A 17,976-nucleotide genomic window follows, 5' to 3' on the forward strand; every position below is an offset into this window, starting at 1 on the left:
AATGTTTTACACTATCCAAAAGGCAGCTATGCACTTAATCAAGTCTTTTGGGTCCATATTCATTCATTCATCCATTCATTAAAGAAAAATTTATTGAGCACCTACTAAGTTCCAGGTTCTAGGTGCTGTGGATAAATAATGAACCAAACAGGAATAGAATTGCTGATGGCATATTAGAATATATACTCTTCCACTTGCAAAAGTATTGTTGAAAATGTCTAATTATCCAGCTGTTGGATACTTTTGGAAATGTGAAATATGTAAATTCTAAACATTATTAATATTGACATCACTATGGCCTTTAATCACACTAACATCAAGATACAAAGGAAACTCTAAATTATGAAATACGCTTGTTGAATTTTGACTTTAGAAAAAGCTACTATGCTTTGATATTGGTATGTTGTAATAATTGGATTGCTGAAGTATAAATCACAAATCATATAAAGTATAGAAAAGAAATAAATTCAAGTTCCTTCCATAAGGTTAACAGCTCATGCATGTGTTGGGTCTATTTAAGCTGATAGACATGTTTTTGAATCTTGTTAGGAGGAAATAGTATCTTTATTTATTGAAGGGGACTAGTATCTACCAGTTAGCTTATGCTGCATAACAAACTTCCCTGAAGTGAAGTAGCTTGAAACAACCACCATTTTATTTAGCTCACAATTCTGTGAGCCAGCTGGAAGTTTCTTCTTGGTTGGCTCAGCTGATCTTTGTTGGACATTCACATGTGCTGGGGTCAGCTGGGGAGAGGACCTCACTCACAAGACTGGTGGTTGGCAATCTGGTTTGTCTAGGGCCCTGCAGCTGGGATGGTGCATCTCTTCTCCATGTGGCTTCTCGTCCTCCAATAGGCTAGCATGGACATCTTCACATGAAGGTCTCAGGGTTCCACAAAACATAGGGAAAAAGTGCCAGTGTTAAACAACTTTTCGAGTCTGTGATTGTGTCCCATTGATCAAAACAACTCACATGTCCAAGCCCAGAGTCAGTGCGAGAGGGAATGACTCAAGGGAAGAGAAGGAAATTATTTGTGCAAACAACTACCCCAATATCCCATTACTGGGGTACAGGTTTTTAGGTGAGAATCCCCCAGAAATTGCTCTTTTATAAGAGAAGTTCCTCGTTGGTCCTGAGCTCCACATACACTCAGATCTGACTGTTCCCAGTGAATGCAGTCCAGGGAAGATGGCATCTTGCTGCATCACTACCCATCATGCAGTTCTGGGACCTGGAGATGCACACTTCTTTCATCCTCTAGGCTGTCCTACGTACATTCTACCTCTGGGGGTTATGCTTTCCTATCTTAAAGTGGCCTCATAAATTTCATATATAACCCTAATCTCCATGGGGACCAAAGCCCTGCATCTTTAAGAGAAGAGAAAGATGTTTGTGATACTGTTGTGAATCTCTCTCTCCCAGGACTCAAACCCACACTATCTTCCTCTTCCTTAAGCCAAAAGTATGAGTGAATCATTGTTAGAACCAGTTGTAGGGGATTGCAGGCCTGGGACTCATGGGGCCAGGTCAAAAAAGAGGTTCAGGAAAAAGAGAACAATATACCTCCCGGGCCAACTCAGATTAGAGCTCTTCCCTCAGAGATGAGAGCAAGTGTAACAAGGTGGAAAACCAAAGAATCTCTTTTAGCATCTACATCTCTTAATTTGGAAAAGTCATTTAAAATTTTGTTTCATCTGGGCTTTGCTATTGAGTTTGAATATAATTTTCATGAGTAACTCTCTGTCCTTGGGCAGGAGGAGAATAGCCTACTCATTAGGAGGGCAGACTTCCCTGGAGTCCTGCTTCTACCAATTACTACTTATCACCTGTGTAACCTTGAACAAGTTAGTCCATGTAAGCCTCAGTTTCTCCAGCTGTATTAGATATGAATATAGGTATAGATACAGATATTTTAGAGAAAGAGAGAGAGATTTTGAGGAATTGGCTCACACCACTGTGGGAGCTGGCAAGTCTGAAATCTGTAGGACAGGCTGGCAGGCAGGATTCTGATGAGTCAATGTTGCAGTCTTGAGTCAGAGCTCCCCAGGGCAGCAGGCTGGAAACTCAAGCAAGCTTTCTATGTTGCACTCTTGAGTATAATTTCTTCTTCGAGGGTGACCTCAGTTTCTGCTCTTAAGGCTTTCAACTGATTGGATGAGGCTCACTCAAATTATGGAGAAAAACCCACTTTACTCACAGTCTACTGGTTTAAATGTCTAAAAAAGTAAATGTCTAAAAAAGAGCAATAGCTAGACTAGCGTTTGACCAAACAACCGGACACTATGGCTTAGCCAAGTTGACACATAAAATTAACTATCACATCACCCATCAAAAGGAAGAAAAATAGTACATACACCATAGAATTGTGATGCAAAGAAGCATACAAAGCAGGGAGAACGACTCCTAGCATTAACCTTGGTCGTCACTGTCCTTGCCCATATCCTATGGATACAGTAAAGGCTGGTCATTCATGTAAGTCAGGGCTCTCTAGTTTGAGGAAGGGGTGAGCACAAGGTTTGGTGGATTTATGACAGGTTGTTTTATTCCTTACAGAACCAGAGCAGGGCCTTTGAGGTTAGTTTTCTGTGTTTATCTTTTGCTGTTGTTGTTGTTGTTTTTAATAAATTTATTTATGTATTTATTTATTTTTGGCTACGTTGGGTCTTTGTTGCTGTGTGCGGGCTTTCTCTGGTTGCGGCGAGTGGGGGCTACTCTTCGTTGTGGTGCACGGGCTTCTCATTGCGGTGGCTTCTCTTGTTGCAGAGCACGGGCTCTAGGTGCGCGGGCTTCAGTAGTTGTGGCATGCGGGCTCAGTAGTTGTGGCTTGTGGGCTCTAGAGCACAAGCTCAGTCGTTGTGGCGCACGGGCTTAGTTGCTCCATGGCATGTGGGATCTTCCTGGACCAGGGCTCGAACCCGTGTCCCCTGCACTGGCAGGCGGATTCTTAACCACTGTGCCACCAGGGAAGTCCTGGGGTTAGTTTTAAATTGATGTTTATTTTCAAAAGAAAAGGAATTTAAAAAGAGCTCTGATCCTTTAAGACTGAGCTATTGCTTTAGAGACCCATCACCTAGCAACAAGAAGGTAATACTTCTCTCCTCCAACAGGTAAACCTCTGGCTTATCTAATTGAAATTTCAGGTTTCCTGCCTCACTCCTAAAAAACTATCACTTTAAAGGGATCAAACCGTACAAGCCAAACAAAGTCAGATTTAAATGCACTACTTTTCAAATGGCAGGCTAATGAGATTTTCATTGGGAGAAGAGATTTGAAGCTTTGCAGCTCATAATTTAAGTAGCTTTGTTCCACTGGCATTTGCTGAATTTCACAAAAAGAGTCTGCAGTAAAATTCCTTTTTTGACTCCTGTCTGGCAATCAAAGATAAGTGTTAAAAGAAGAAACAAAGTATAAATTTTAAGAAAATAAAGAATTATCTAGACTTTTCACCAGGTTGAGTTATCTTTTATCCTTCCCTCCCGATCCCCTCCCCGTCCCTCCCATATTCATTGCAAATGCTATCCATTCTGCTCCTAAAATGACAGCTCCTTTCATGCTTTTCCATTCCACTGACACTGCCATTGTCAAGGCTCCTAACCCATCTTCCTGACCAGACTGTCCCAATCTCATCTAATCTTCACATAGCTGGCTGGTTTATTTTGTTTAAGACACAGCCTTTCCTCTTTCTACTTTGCTCAAAAGTTTCAATAGCTACTATTGCTTTTTTCAACAAATTCAAACTCTTTTGCCTGGCATTTAAGAACTTCTGTGATCTGACCTCAAATTCTCTTTCCAAGTTTGTTTCTATTCAGCAATTCTAGCCAAATACAAATGTCTTGTCCTCCCCAGACGTGGCCTATGCCTCTTTGACTCCACACCTGTTTATACTAGAACTTCCTCAAATGCCTCTCCTTGAATCCTAGTGCAGTTGACCCTTGAATAACATGGGTTTCAACTGCATGGGTCCACTTATATCTGGATTTTTTTTCAAGTAAATGCTACAACACTACACAGTTCACAGCTGGTTGAATCCACGGATGTGGAGGAACCTCAGATATGCAAGGCTGACTATAAATTATATGCAGATTCACCCCCATGTTTTTCAAAGGTTGACTGTAAGTCATCTAGGCCTTGGTCAAATGCCACTCCCTCCAAGAAGCTTTCCTTGATTTCCCTTCTCCTAAGTAGTAGGCTCACCTTTTAGTTACAACTCTGTTGTGATATTATAACATTTAGAGAAGTCAACAGGGCACAGTGGTTAAGAGCATAACCTTGGAGGCAGAGAACTGGGTTTGAGCCCCAGCTCTGCTGCTTCCTAGCTGTGTTACCTCGGACAAATCGCTTACCTTCTCTGAGTCACACCACCTATGTTTGTCTTTTTGAAAACTGAGGTAGCCCGTGATTGTGAAAGTTGAATAAGTTAAATCATAGAAAGTGCTTAGCACAAAGCCTGGCACGTGGCTGATAGCAAACATTAACTCCTATTTTATAAAAATCACATTTAACCTTGTTTATAGTCCATATATTCTCCATCTCTTTCCTCCATTGTAAAATTTGGGGGGAGTACAATCGATATCATAATCCCACCCTGTCCCACTTCCCACAGCATCTGCCATGTACTAGAACTCAAAACATTTTTATTCAAAATCTTGGTTCTTGGGGCCTTCCCTAGGCACCCTACCCCACACGCCAGCCACACTATCTTTTCAGTGGGCCTTAATTTCCCCATGACACTAATTATCACCTGAAGTTATAGTATATACCTATTGTTTTTGTGATTTGTTAATTTTATTGTCTATTTTCCCCACAAAAATGCACTTTCAAGAGCCTCTTCTGTGTGTTTTGATTATTGCTGAATCCCAGCACCTAGACTTCTTCACCAGGACTGAAGGATGGATTTGCACGAGTCCATGATACGTTCTGCCCTTTGTGCAAGAACAGATAATTGGCCAGAAGATGAGACATGATCCATGACCACAGGTTATGGCAAAGGGATTGACCTGCCAAACGATGAAGTCCATGTCCTTTGCTACAAGAGCATGATACTTTAACCAGCTGAACTCATGAGTCATCCTTAAAGACATTCCCAAACCTATTGATTCATAATTGACACCAATCCAACCCATCCTTGGTGTTAGAAAAATCAAATGTTTTAAGGTGTAGTCTATGTACTTGAGGGTCTTACAGTCTAGTTGGGGTCCAAGCGACTGTGTCTTCTGAAGCAGAAATAAAGAGAGAATTGTGCAAAATAATTTTCTGTTTCAGAAAGTCTGGAACTTTCTGTCATGTCAGTATTACATTATAAAAGGTAACACATGATAATCCAAGAGTAGTGTGGACACAGTAAGGGGCACAGAAATGAAAAGCTGCCAAAGGAGAGACTGTGCAAAATTTTATCGAGGAGGAGAGAGAAAGGAAAACTAAGACTCAGACGTCCACAGGGCCAAGCAGAGAATGTGAGCTGAGTGACACTAGCACAGGAGAGAAATATTAATTCCACATGTCCACCTGCTGCGTGGGAGTGCGGGGCCCGGGTTACTGGACCTTCAGATTATTCAAGAAAAGGTAGAAATCCAGATATTTGTAAGAAATACCAGATTTTTAAAATATTGACAACTAAGATAAACGGGGTTGCAGGTCAAATAAAACGGTTTCTGAGGACTTCCCTGGCGGTCCGGTGCACAGGACTCGGCGATTCCACTGCAGGGGGCATGGGTTCAATCCCTGGTCGGGGAATTATGATCCCACATGCCACACGATAAGAACAGTTTCTGGCTGACCTGGATGACTGCTGTGCGCTCTGACCCAGTCAGCGAGGCGGGCAGCTTGGGAAATTTCTTTCTTCTCCTGTCCCCCGAGCCTCTGCATTTCAAGTGACTCATTTTACTCTCTGCAGAATATATTTAGCCCTGATTAAATTGATACTAGATGTAGTGCGCTGACTTTGCATAATTCCTTAATTTTGAAGAGGACATTTAAGATACGCATTCCCCGCCCCGCCATGATTTTGCTCTGTCAACAGTAATCGTCCTGAGCCACCACACCCACGGGTCAGAGCCGTGGAAGAGGGGTTGGCTGTGATTAATTAAACTCTGTTTGCTGAGAGCAAATGGCAGCGTCCTCAATCACGCTTAGTGCCTCTTCAGCTGCCTCCAGAGGAAGCTTTTGCCCAGGATTATAAAACTGTTATGGCATTCCTCCCCATTTACTTTTTAAAAAATTAATTAATTTTATTTATTTATTTTTGGCTGTGTTGGGTCTTCATTGCTGAGCGCGGGCTTCCTCTAGTTGTGGCGAGCAGGGGCTACTCTGCGTTGCGGTGCACAGGCTTCTCATTGCGGTGGCTTCTCTTGTTGCAGAGCCTGGGCTCTAGGTGCACAGGCTTCAGTAGCTGTGGCTCGCGGGCTCAGTAGTTGTGGCGTGCAGGCTCTAGAGCACAGGCTCAGTAGTTGTGGTGCACGGGCTTAGTTGCTCCGCAGCACGTGGGATCTTCCCGGACCAGGGCTCGAACCCGTGTCCCAGGCATTGGCAGGCAGATTCTTAACCACTGCGCCACCAGGGTAGCCCCCCATTTACTTCTTATTTTATTTTTTTATTGTGGTAAAATATACACACTATTTACCACTTTAACCATTTTAAGGTGCACCGTTCAGTGGCATTTAGCACATTCGCAGTGTGGTGCAACCGTCACCAGCGTCCACTTCCGGAACCTTCTCATCATCCCAAATGGAAACCAAGTACCCATTAAACAGTAACTCCCATTCCTCCCTCCCCCTACGCCCTGGTAATCTCTATTCAACTTCCTGTCTCTATAACCTTGACTGCTCTGGGCTCCTTATGTGAGTGGAATCAGACAATATCCGTTCTTCTGTGTCTGGCCTATTACACTAAGCAAAAGGGTTTCAGATCCATCTGTGCTGTAGCAAATAGCCCATCTACTTTTTACTTTGTTCCTTTCCTCATGCTTCCTTCACCCCTTTTCATATTTTAGTGGTAAATATTTACAAAAAGGATAATGCTTTAGCATAAAAACCACCAAGGATAAAACATTCAACATTTTAATTCTCTTAAAGAGAAAGGATCCTGATTTATCCAAATCTATGGCTGTCAGACTGCCTGGATTTGAACCCTGGCACTACCATTAACTACTCATGGGGCTCCAGGAATGTTATTTGACCTTCCTGTTCCTTAGAATCCTCATCTGAAAAACCAGGATAGTAATAATTCGTACATACACTAATATCTAATGTTACATATAACATGAGTATACATGAACACAGTAGCACCCATTTATTCAGAAAACTTTTAGTAATTTAATTTTCTTGAAACATAACTAGGACTGGTTATGTATATACATCATATGTATATTCTAAATAATTTTAAAATAATCTAAATAATTTCTTTAAATAAGTCTTTGTTAGTAAATACTATTTACTAACCAGGGACTGACAGGTGAACCAGGGCTACTAGAAGTAGAGGAAGAGCCCAGGCACATCTCCCTCTGAGATAGACGGAAGGTTGGAAGCAGAGGATACAGTACACAACAAGACCACAGTGACAACTCTCAGTAAGAAAGTCAAAAGTAATACTTGGAAGGAATGAAGAAAAGGAGGGGAAAATGAACAGAGGGAGGAAGGGAAAAAAAGGAGGAAGCCAATCCATTGAATGGGGGCAGTAACCATGACATCCTTCATATTAGCCCCTGAGAGCATCAACTGTTTCACTAGCCAAGCACTGTACAAGGAGTCCAGGTGAGACAATAGATACAAGTAAGAACCCTCTCTACAGACCCCTTATACAGGCTGATCACAATCCCTAGGAAAGAGAGGTGTGTAAGCCAGTGAGTTCTACAAGAGTGATGAGCACAAGAAGAGAAGTACGTAAGATACTGGTACCACAGAGGAGGAACTGATGAACCCTCTCTCATACGGTCAGGAAACCTTCCTTGCATCTATAACATCTACACTGAAAAACTGAGTGGGAGTTTCCTAGTCAGACGAGAATGGCTGGGAGGGAGAGACAGTGTGTGGACAATTGCATTCAGGGAACATTGAAAATCCTTTAACACTGCTGGACCTTAAAAACAGACTAGAGAAGTAGGGAGGGAGAAGAATGAGGAGCCCTGTGTGTGATGCTCGGGTACCGAGACCCTGGTCTTAATGCTAAGATGGAGCCAGTGCAGGGCTTATTCAGGAGAGGGGCGTGCGCAGAGAACACACTAGCTTTAGTGAAGAGGATACAAAGCTAGTGACAGAGACAGAGCAGAAGACAGGGACTTTAGCCTTGGCTAGTGGCGATTGGAATCTCCTGAAAAGCATCTAAACTGGGGCATTGGTGGCAAGGATGTAGAAGAAAAATAAACAAACGTGGTGCTTCTTTTATCATTCTTTCTGGTCTTTATAGTCATTCACTTAACAGGTGTTTATTGAGCATTCATTAGTAACCGAAGTATTTCATTAATACTATTTATGAATAGTGACCTGTTTTTAAGCTTAATCATTTTCACAAATTTCATTATCTTGTTTGATCCTCAGGGTAAGTATGTGAGGTAGTAAATATTTTATCATCCCCATCTGACAGATGAAGAAACTGAGGTTCAAAGAAGTGAACTCATTTTTCCCAAGGCTACACAGATAGCAAGCTGCAAAGCCCCAGGGTAGACCCGAATCTTCTCACTCTGGCCCAGGTGTACCCTCCAGCCCCATCCCATGACATCATAGTCCAAAACAATTTTATTATTTGTGCATCCCCAGGAAATGAAAGTCCACTTGGCAACGGGCTATCCTTCAGGGGAATGGAAAACTTCAAAGAAGATGAAAGCTTTAGCAGTCTGTAGAATTCTCTAAGTCATTGATCTAGACACAAATGGCCCAGCAAACGGGAAGGAATGCAGAGCTCTTTCTGGTTTGCTTTTTAAATAAGCAGGGAATCTACTTACACACACACACCTCTGGCACAGTTAATAAAGAAAATTTATGGTGTGCCTGACAAGATGCCGTCACCTCCTCCCTGTGGTAGGGGTAAACATCTGTAAAATCTCTGCGTTAGATGAAAAGACTGATCAGGCCATGAAGATCTGTCTTGATCACTAAGGAAAACCAAAAAGCATTTGGTGACCCATTTAGGCTTAATTTGCTTTCAGTCTCCTCTACCATCTGCAGAGCTGGGAGGTGAGCTGTTGTTCAGCCCATTTGTACACACTGATTGTGTCTGGTGTCTCCATTCACCTGCATCCCAAACATGAGTCCCTTCAAAAAGACAGAGTCACATCTTCCACCTGCTGCTCAGGTCGTCATTTATTTGTGGCTCCCAGACCTACCTGTCAAAAAATATTTTCCATTCGGAGTCAAATCTGGCTGATTGCACCAGTGTATTTATATGAGTGGGTCTGTGTTTTATTGCTGTAAAAAGGGATTAGTCCTGCTGTAATAATATTTTCCATTTAGAGAGCACTTTGGGCTGAGAGCCCCATTCGAAGGCACGTTGTTCTGATGCTGCTTTTCTAAAACCACCCGCTTTATCCCATCAAACTTTGTGAAAATGACAAATAGCCTCCAGGCGCCCCCCCCCACAGTCAGCTGGCAGAGGAAACAGCCTTAAACAAGGTTATTTTGGCGATTTATATCCTGAACCCCCATGGGAAAGACTGCCAAAACTTTGAGTTCAGACCCAAATCAGAGTCAACTGAATTAGTGGCAAAAGCCTGGCTGGAAAAAAAGTAGCCAAGGACTGGAAAGCACCTTAGAAATCACCCAGAAGAGTGATTTCCAAGTTTATTTCTCCAGCAGAACTCCTTTTACCTGACAAAACAGACGCCTGCTGGTTACTGTGGCCATCCTTGGTCCTCCCCTGGTGGCTCCCAAGGGTCCCAGGGAACATTTTTGAAAACCTGTACCGCAGGTCAACTTCTTCATTTTACAGATAAGAAAATGGAGGTCCAGAGAGATGACATGACCTGCTCAAAGGCTGACAGCAAGTGACAGGGACAGCATGCTGTCCTAACGGCCTCCTTAGCCAAGGAGGGACTGAAAAGGAGGAACAGGGACAGCATCTTGGTTCCTCTTTGATGGTTTTGATGTCAGTGGTTTTCTCCTGAATGGGAACCTTCAGTAGAGCTTGAATCTGGGTTCTCTCTGGTTTGTTCCTTCCTGGTGCCCCGTAGTGGGGACCAGCATCTTTCTTTTTTCCCTCCTTGAACGCAGATTGAAACTACTAGAGACCCTTCAAAGGCATACAGGTTCATCCACCCCAGAGCCTTTCCATTTGTGAATCATAAAATAAATAGACCTCCAGGGACAGAGCCCAGGCCTTTGTAGAAGGGTTGGGGGCGCCCTTCACTTCCGGGTCCCCAACTTTGCCCTGCACAGAGCCCCTCTCTGACTGCTCCACCTTCACCCAGGAACTTCTCTTGTTGTGTATGTCAAATAAAAAGGCAAGCAGTGTGAACCTAAAATGTCAGGATCCAAGAAAACTGGAAGACTAACCTGCTTAACCAAGCATTTCTGGAAGGGAAGGGTCCTTGTGACGAATGCTTTTAGACTGTTTGCTCACTCTCCATCCATCACCAGTTTTTGTTTGCCAATCCCAAGCAGATCATTTATACGTGCTCAGAATCCCTGGGTAATGGGCATGCTGTAAAAATAAATGGAATAAATAAATTAGTGCTTGAGCTTCTCAAATAAATCCAGTTGAATTAGACACACCTAAAGTCACTCAGTCTTGAAGAGCAAAGCGGAGACTGTAATGAAATGAGAGACAGGCTTTTTGTTTCAGAAAAAGTAAGAAGAGCAGAAAAACCTCACTCAAAAGGCATGAAAAATTTCAAGAAATAAAGGGAGTCATATTTGTACAGAGAGTTATTATTATTTTTGAGGCTTTGTCTCCCAACTGCCTTTTTCCATAGCTTCAACTCACCTTATATTTCTAGAGCCCTCCACTGAGATTTGAATGCGGGTCTTTTTAAAAGTGACAGTGGGGCTTCCCTGGTGGCGCAGTGGTTGAGAGTCCGTCTGCCGATGCAGGGGACGCGGGTTCGTACCCCGGTCCGGGAAGATCCCACATGCCGCGGAGCGGCTGGGCCTGTGAGCCATGGCCGCTGAGCCTGCGCGTCCGGAGCCTGTGCTCCGCAACGGGAGAGGCCACAGCAGTGAGAAGCCCACGTACCGCAAAAAAAGGAACAGTGACAGTCACTTGACAATCACTGTATGTGCCCAAAGAGAAAATAAGGTTGTTACACCTGAAAAAGTTACCCCTCAGAAAGGAGGAAGTAGCCCCAATTTTCACATCCTTATTGTCTTTCCTAATATATTTTGAATAAAAAGTTTCTACTTGGGTTAGACACATGAGCTAGAAACACACACACGTATATAACCATCCTTTGTTTTGTGGTTTTTTTAAATCTAGGTTGAATATTTGCACTTGGAATGAGAAGACCCTTCTTTCTTTTTAAATTAATTTGTTTATTTGTTACTTATTTATTTATTTTTGGCTGCGTTGGGTCTTCGTTGCTGCACGCGGGCTTTCTCTAGTTGCAGCAAGCGGGGGTTACTCTTCGTTGCAGTGCACGGGCTTCTCATTGCGGTGGCTTCTTTTGTTGCGGAGCATGGGCTCTAGGCGCGTGGGCTTCAGTAGTTGTGGCTCACGGGCTCAGTAGTTGTGGCTCACAGACTCTAGAGCACAGGCTCAGTAGTTGTGGTGCACGGGCTTAGTTGCTCCACAGCATGTGGGATCTTCCCAGACAGGGCTCAAACCTGTGTCCCCTGCATTGGCAGGCGGATTCTTAACCACTGCGCCACCAGGGAAGCCCCTAACCATCCTTTGTTGAGACCCCACAATATACCAGGCACTGTTCTATGTCCAATATTTTCATTAACTGTTTTAATCCTCACAACAACCCTATAAATCATGGACTATTATTATCAGATGAGGAGACTGCTAGTTTTAGATTCTTACGGAGGTCACCTGATAGAACTGTTCTTTTAAGAGGCAAAAGAGAAAAATCACCTAGGATTTCGAATGTATTGTACAATTAAGGTAAATTACATTTAAAGTAAACATTTGACATCTATGCTTATAAAAGTTTATATATTCAAGTTGGCCTAAATTGCATTTTTCTTTTTTAGATCTTTCAACTGGGAAGATAAAGTATGACCTTGTAATTTGCATTATTTTCTACGTCGGCATATGCAGTATTAACTGAGCACGTACTTTGTTTGGAAGACTACCTTGGCAGCTGTGGGGGAAACAAGTGAGATGTATTTGGACCTTACACTCAATCCAGTCACAGTCAAGACTCACACACACACACACACACACACACACACACACCCTCCCTTCCTCCTCCCAGAGCTGGGACAAGGGTGAGAAGAGGGAGGCTCTCAAGAGTGTCTCCTTAAACAGTCTGCCCTGGAGGTCTCACTTGCATCACCCTAATCCAGGTCTTGTCCCCTCCTTCTTAAGCACACACCATGTACTGCAATTCAATACAACAAAATAGAGCGTGTTCATGTATTCAAGCAAATGGACTATGAGGAATGTACAAGATCTATAAGTGGTCAAAGTGAGAGGGTTGGTGCAGACTTCACATTAGTGAATTCTGATTAACAAGCGAAGTTGCCAAGCCAGTCAGCCTTGAGCAGGAACATTTTGAGGAAGAGGAAATGACTTTATTGCAGGAAGACAGCTGAACAGGAACAACTCGTTAGAGTGGGTTTGATGGACAGGATGGAGGAAGCAAACTATTCCCCACAGCAATAGCAAGAATCTAAGTCCAGGAAGTGATGAGATCTGCAAAGAAGAGAGCTCCAACCACACCGCATATCCCAAAAGTGTCAGTGCACCAGAGCCTAGTGTTACTGAGTTACCTCAGCAGACAGGATGACACAGACACTCATTCATTCAGCGAATCCTTACAGACCATCGATCACTCCACTAGGCACTGGATGCAATGGCGAGTGCAAAGCACAGAGAGATCCCAGCCTACCAGGGATAGATCCCAGGCAGGCTCTACAGGGTCTCCTCTGTCAGTGGTACCAGGACCTGAATCATCATCCCTTTGTATCTCACCCGTTGGTCACTTAGGAGCCATCTCCATTATGGGATCAACTGTCATGGTATCATATTACTTGTGTTCAGGTAACCCTTACGTTAGTTAATAATGGCTCCAAAGGCCAAGAGTAGTGATGCTGGCAATTCAGATATGTCAAAGACAAGCCATAAAGTGCTTCCTTTAAATTTGCAATTTCATAAGGAAAGAAAAAAGCATATGCTGAGGTTGCTAAGATTTACAGTAAGAATAAATCTTCTGTCCGTGAAATTGTGAAGAAGGAAAAAGAAATTCATGCTAGTTCTGTTGTCGTACCTCAAACTGCAAAAGTTACGGCCACAGTGCTTGATAAATTCTTAGTTAAGGTGGAAAAGGCATTAACTTTGTACAATAAGATATTTTGAGAGAGAGAGGGAAAGACCACATTCACATAACTTTTATTACAGTATATTGTAATTGTTCTTTTTTATTATTAGTTGCTGCTGTTAACCTCTTACTGTGCCTAATTTATAAACACAACTTTATCATATGTATGTACAGGAAAACACATGGTATATACAGGGTTCAGTATTATTCATGGTTTCAGGCATCCACTGGGGGTCTTGGAATGTATTCCTTGCAGATCATCAGTGACTGCTCTATTACAACTATTGATTTCATTCCACGAAATTTATATTTCTATTAAAATGATGTTCTGTGAAATGGAAAAAGGTTTTCTTTTTAATTTATGTGTTTTGTATATGCTTGTAAATTCTTTTGTTTGCCTAATTCTCTATGCAGTAGTTCTCAGGGTATGGCCCTCTGCCCACTGTGGGCATACTCTCTAATCCCAAAACTTTTTCTTACCTGCCTGAATGAGATCAACTCATTAATAACTGACTACATATGTTTTGCTAAGTTCAGTATTTTTAAACTAAAATTAGTGCCTTTGAGAGCTGAGAGAGTTTATGTCTGCCTCCAATTTAGTATTTTGCTAATTCAGTGTTTTATTAACATTGCAAGGCTCCTACTGCACATGTGCATATGCAAATAGCTGAATTCCTACAGTTTGGGGGAAGGATCCGTATTCATTATCAGCACTGCCTTGAACGGTCATGTTCTTTAATTGCTGCTCTTCTTGCTTCTTAATAGCAAATTATTGTTGGTTTTGCTCATCATTATCAATTTAGTTTGTTGTGGGTTGTTTTTAACCCCACAGTATGTAGTAATGAATATTTATGAATTTTTAGGCTATAATTTTCCCAAACCTCTCTGGTCTCTATCCATTGTGTTCAAGTATGAATCATCCATACCCTTATTACTACAGCAGATGTATACATACTCCCCTCCCACCCCCCATGATTTGCTAATGTGAGAACATTTCATTGGTAACGTGGGCAGTACATGGAATTTTAGCATGCGAACTGCTCACAATATACCATCAAGGTAACTCTAATACAGGTACTGGGTTATTTTTACATTTGCGTGACATTGATTTAAAATAAAAAAACAAACGTGAGCTAATGGTTTAATTTTATTACATAATAATAAGCACTTAATGCATTTTGGAGGCCAGATTTGGATGATGTGGGGTGAGTCCTAATTGTGAATCATTTTCAACGTCAATATTCCCCAAACTGTGTTCTACCAGATGTTCATAGGTATCCTGAAAACAATGAGTTTTTTACTCAGATAAGTTGGGGAAAAGTGATGTGCATTATGTTCCCCTCTGACAGATTTGCAAGGCTCTTGAGCATATTATGATAGTTAATTTTATGTGCCAACTAGGGTAGGTCACAACAGCCAAGTATTTGATCAAACATTGGTCTGGATGCTGCTGCAAAAGTATTTTTTATATGACATTAACATTTAAATCAGTAAACTTTGAGTAAAGCAGACTGTTCTCTGTAACGTGGGTGGGCCCATTCAATCAGTTGATGATCTTAAGAGAAAAAAGACTGACCACCCCTGAGGAAGAGGGAACTCTGCCAGAAGGCAGCCTTTGGACTCAAGTTGCCGCCATCAACTCTTCCCTGGGTCTGCAGCCTGCTCTGAAGATCAGGGACTTGCCATAGCCTCTACAATTCCTTAAAATAAATCTCTCTCTAGATGGTACATACATACTTGCAGATATGTGTATATACTATGTATGATATATCTGTATATATAATCTATATGCACAGATATATGTATGTATACACTCTATGTGTGTGTATATGTATACAGAGAGAGAGAGAGATCTCATGTAGATTCATACACACTTATATGTTTGAACTGCAAGTGTTTCGACTTATACACAGATTTTTTTCAATAAATGTGTACTACAGTACTACATGATCCGGTGATCCAGGGCTGGTTAAACCCACAGATGGGAAAACTGCAGATATGGAGGGCCAACTGTAAAGTTATAGGCAGATTTTTAACCGAGTGGGGAGTCAGTGCCCCTAACCCCTGTGTTGTTCAAGGGTCTATATATAGAGAGAGAATACACACACACTCACACACACACACACACACACACACACTCTACTGGTTCTGTTTCCCTAGAGAACTAATACACATGTTAAAGTCTCTGAAAATTTCTACAGTTAAAAAAAACCCTGCTGGGGCTTCCCTGGGGGCACAGTGGTTGAGAGTCCGCCTGCCGATGCAGGGGACGCGGGTTCGTGCCCCAGTCCGGGAAGATCCCACATGCCGCGGAGCGGCTGGGCCCGTAAGCCACGGCCGCTGGGCCTGCGCGTCCAGAGCCTGTGCTCCGCAACGGGAGAAGCCACAACAGTGAGAGACCCGCGTACCGCAAAACAAAAACAAAAACAAAAAACCAACAAAAAACCAACCCCTGCTTAACCCAGTATTTTCCCAGCTTATTCAAATCATAAAACATTTTTCATATAACACCTACTAATCTCTCAAAATATAACTTGGGAAATGCTTTTCTCAACACTTACTTTAGACAGGTTGTCAGCAATATCGGGCTCTGAATCTGTTTGATTCTGAAACGAATAAGTATTGGGACATAAGATTCCGTGTCCTCTTCTTCTGCACATGGTGAAGGCAGAAGAAAATAACTGCGTGTTATGTGGGCACAAGGAGGTGAAATGTCCACTGTGGAGCCCGTTCCACACGGTGATGACAGATGAAAATATCTACCAGTGAAATGGACCCCATAGCTGTGCTTTTGTCAAATGTTCCTTTGTGGACGTTCTCGGGGACTGGGGAGTCATACTGAAATATCATCAATCACAGTGTAACACGACACAAGGCAATGCATGAATGGCAGGGGGCCTAACAGGAAAAGCCAACTCTGTCTCCATAAAAACCCTCATACCTCCTTTGTCCCTTCTTGAAAGTGTTTCCACAAATGGTCCTCACTGACCCCAATTTATCCTTCAGATCTTATCTTAGAAGACAATTCCTCCAGAAAGACTTTTCTGACTACATCCCCTACCATGAACCTACCAGGTCAGCCCACCTGCTTCCCTGTTACAGCATGTACATTTGCACTGGACGTGAACGTTATTTATTAATGCCTGTCTTTGCTACAAGGCTGTGAGGCTCACGAGGGCAGGGCCCGTTTCCATCTTGTTCGTCTCAGCAGCCCCAGTGCGTGGCGATCAGCCAGTGGGAACTCTGAGCAGAGGAACGATGGATGCAGGGGAGCTTCCTTCTCCCTAATTTCTCTCATGATTCTACCCAGACTAGCCTTTCTTTGTAGCCAAATCTGAGTACTTTTCTCTACTCTGATCTTTCTCGAAAGATCTTCACTCTTTCAACCTTAAAAAAAAACTATACCAAGAGTCTACGAAATATTCATATATATGTGTGTACACACACACAGGCATGCGTGTACACACACACAGGCATGCGTGCACACACGTACATCTATACGGCCATTTACTCCTGTGAATAATAATGATAATAAAAACAAACATTGGGGGGCTTCCCTGGTGGCGCAGTGGTTGAGAGTCCGCCTGCCGATGCAGGGGACACGGGTTCGTGCCCCGGTCCGGGAAGATCCCACGTGCCGCAGAGCGGCTAGGCCCGTGAGCCATGGCCGCTGAGCCTGTGCGTCCGGAGCCTGTGCTCCGCAACGGGAGAGGCCGCAACAGTGAGAGGCCCGCGTACCGCAAAACAAACAAACAAACAAACAAACAAACATTGGGACTTCCCTGGTGGCACAGTGGTTAAGAATCCGCCCGCCAATGCAGGGGACACGGGTTCGAGCCCTGGTCCGGGAAGATCCCACATGCCACGGAGCAACTAAGCCCGTGCGCCGCAACTACCGAACCTGTGCTGTACAGCCCCGAGCCACAACTACTGAGCCCGCATGCCTAGAGCCCGTGCTCCACAACAAGAGAAGCCACCGCAATGAGAAGCCTGTGCACTGCAACGAAGTGTAGCCCCCGCTCGCCACAGCTAGAGAAAGCCCGTGCGCAGCAACAAAGACCCAACACGGCCAAAAATAAATAAATAAATTTTAAAAAATAAAAACAATCATTTATCAAGTCTAATAGTGTGAAGAGAGATGGAAATGCAGGGAGCAGTAGGTTTGGGGAATGAGAGAGACCGAACCCAATCACAGCTGTATCACTTTCTGGGTCAAGTAAAATTGTGCAAAAGTTTTCAAACTTATATAAAGAAAAGCAGAGACTCAGTCTAATTCTTGGATCAGTTCCTTCCCCCCACCCCCTCCCGGGCCACCATTTACCCCAGCCTGGTGCTAGCTACATGGTGGACACTGGACATGGGTTTCTCTTCCCAGAATTATCACTGGAAACAAGCATTAAGAAAGACAACGCACTGGCAGATAGACAGGCTTTCATCTCAGGAAATCTGGCTGGTATTTGGAGGGGTAGTATGTAAGAATTGAGGGTGAGGGTGGGGTGCAGTGGACACCGGGCCTGGCTCCACTCACTATGTGTGCATCCTGCACCATCCCCATGGGACTTTCA

Source organism: Globicephala melas, chromosome 13, assembly GCF_963455315.2.
Source record: "Globicephala melas chromosome 13, mGloMel1.2, whole genome shotgun sequence".
NCBI classification, from domain to species: domain Eukaryota; kingdom Metazoa; phylum Chordata; class Mammalia; order Artiodactyla; family Delphinidae; genus Globicephala; species Globicephala melas.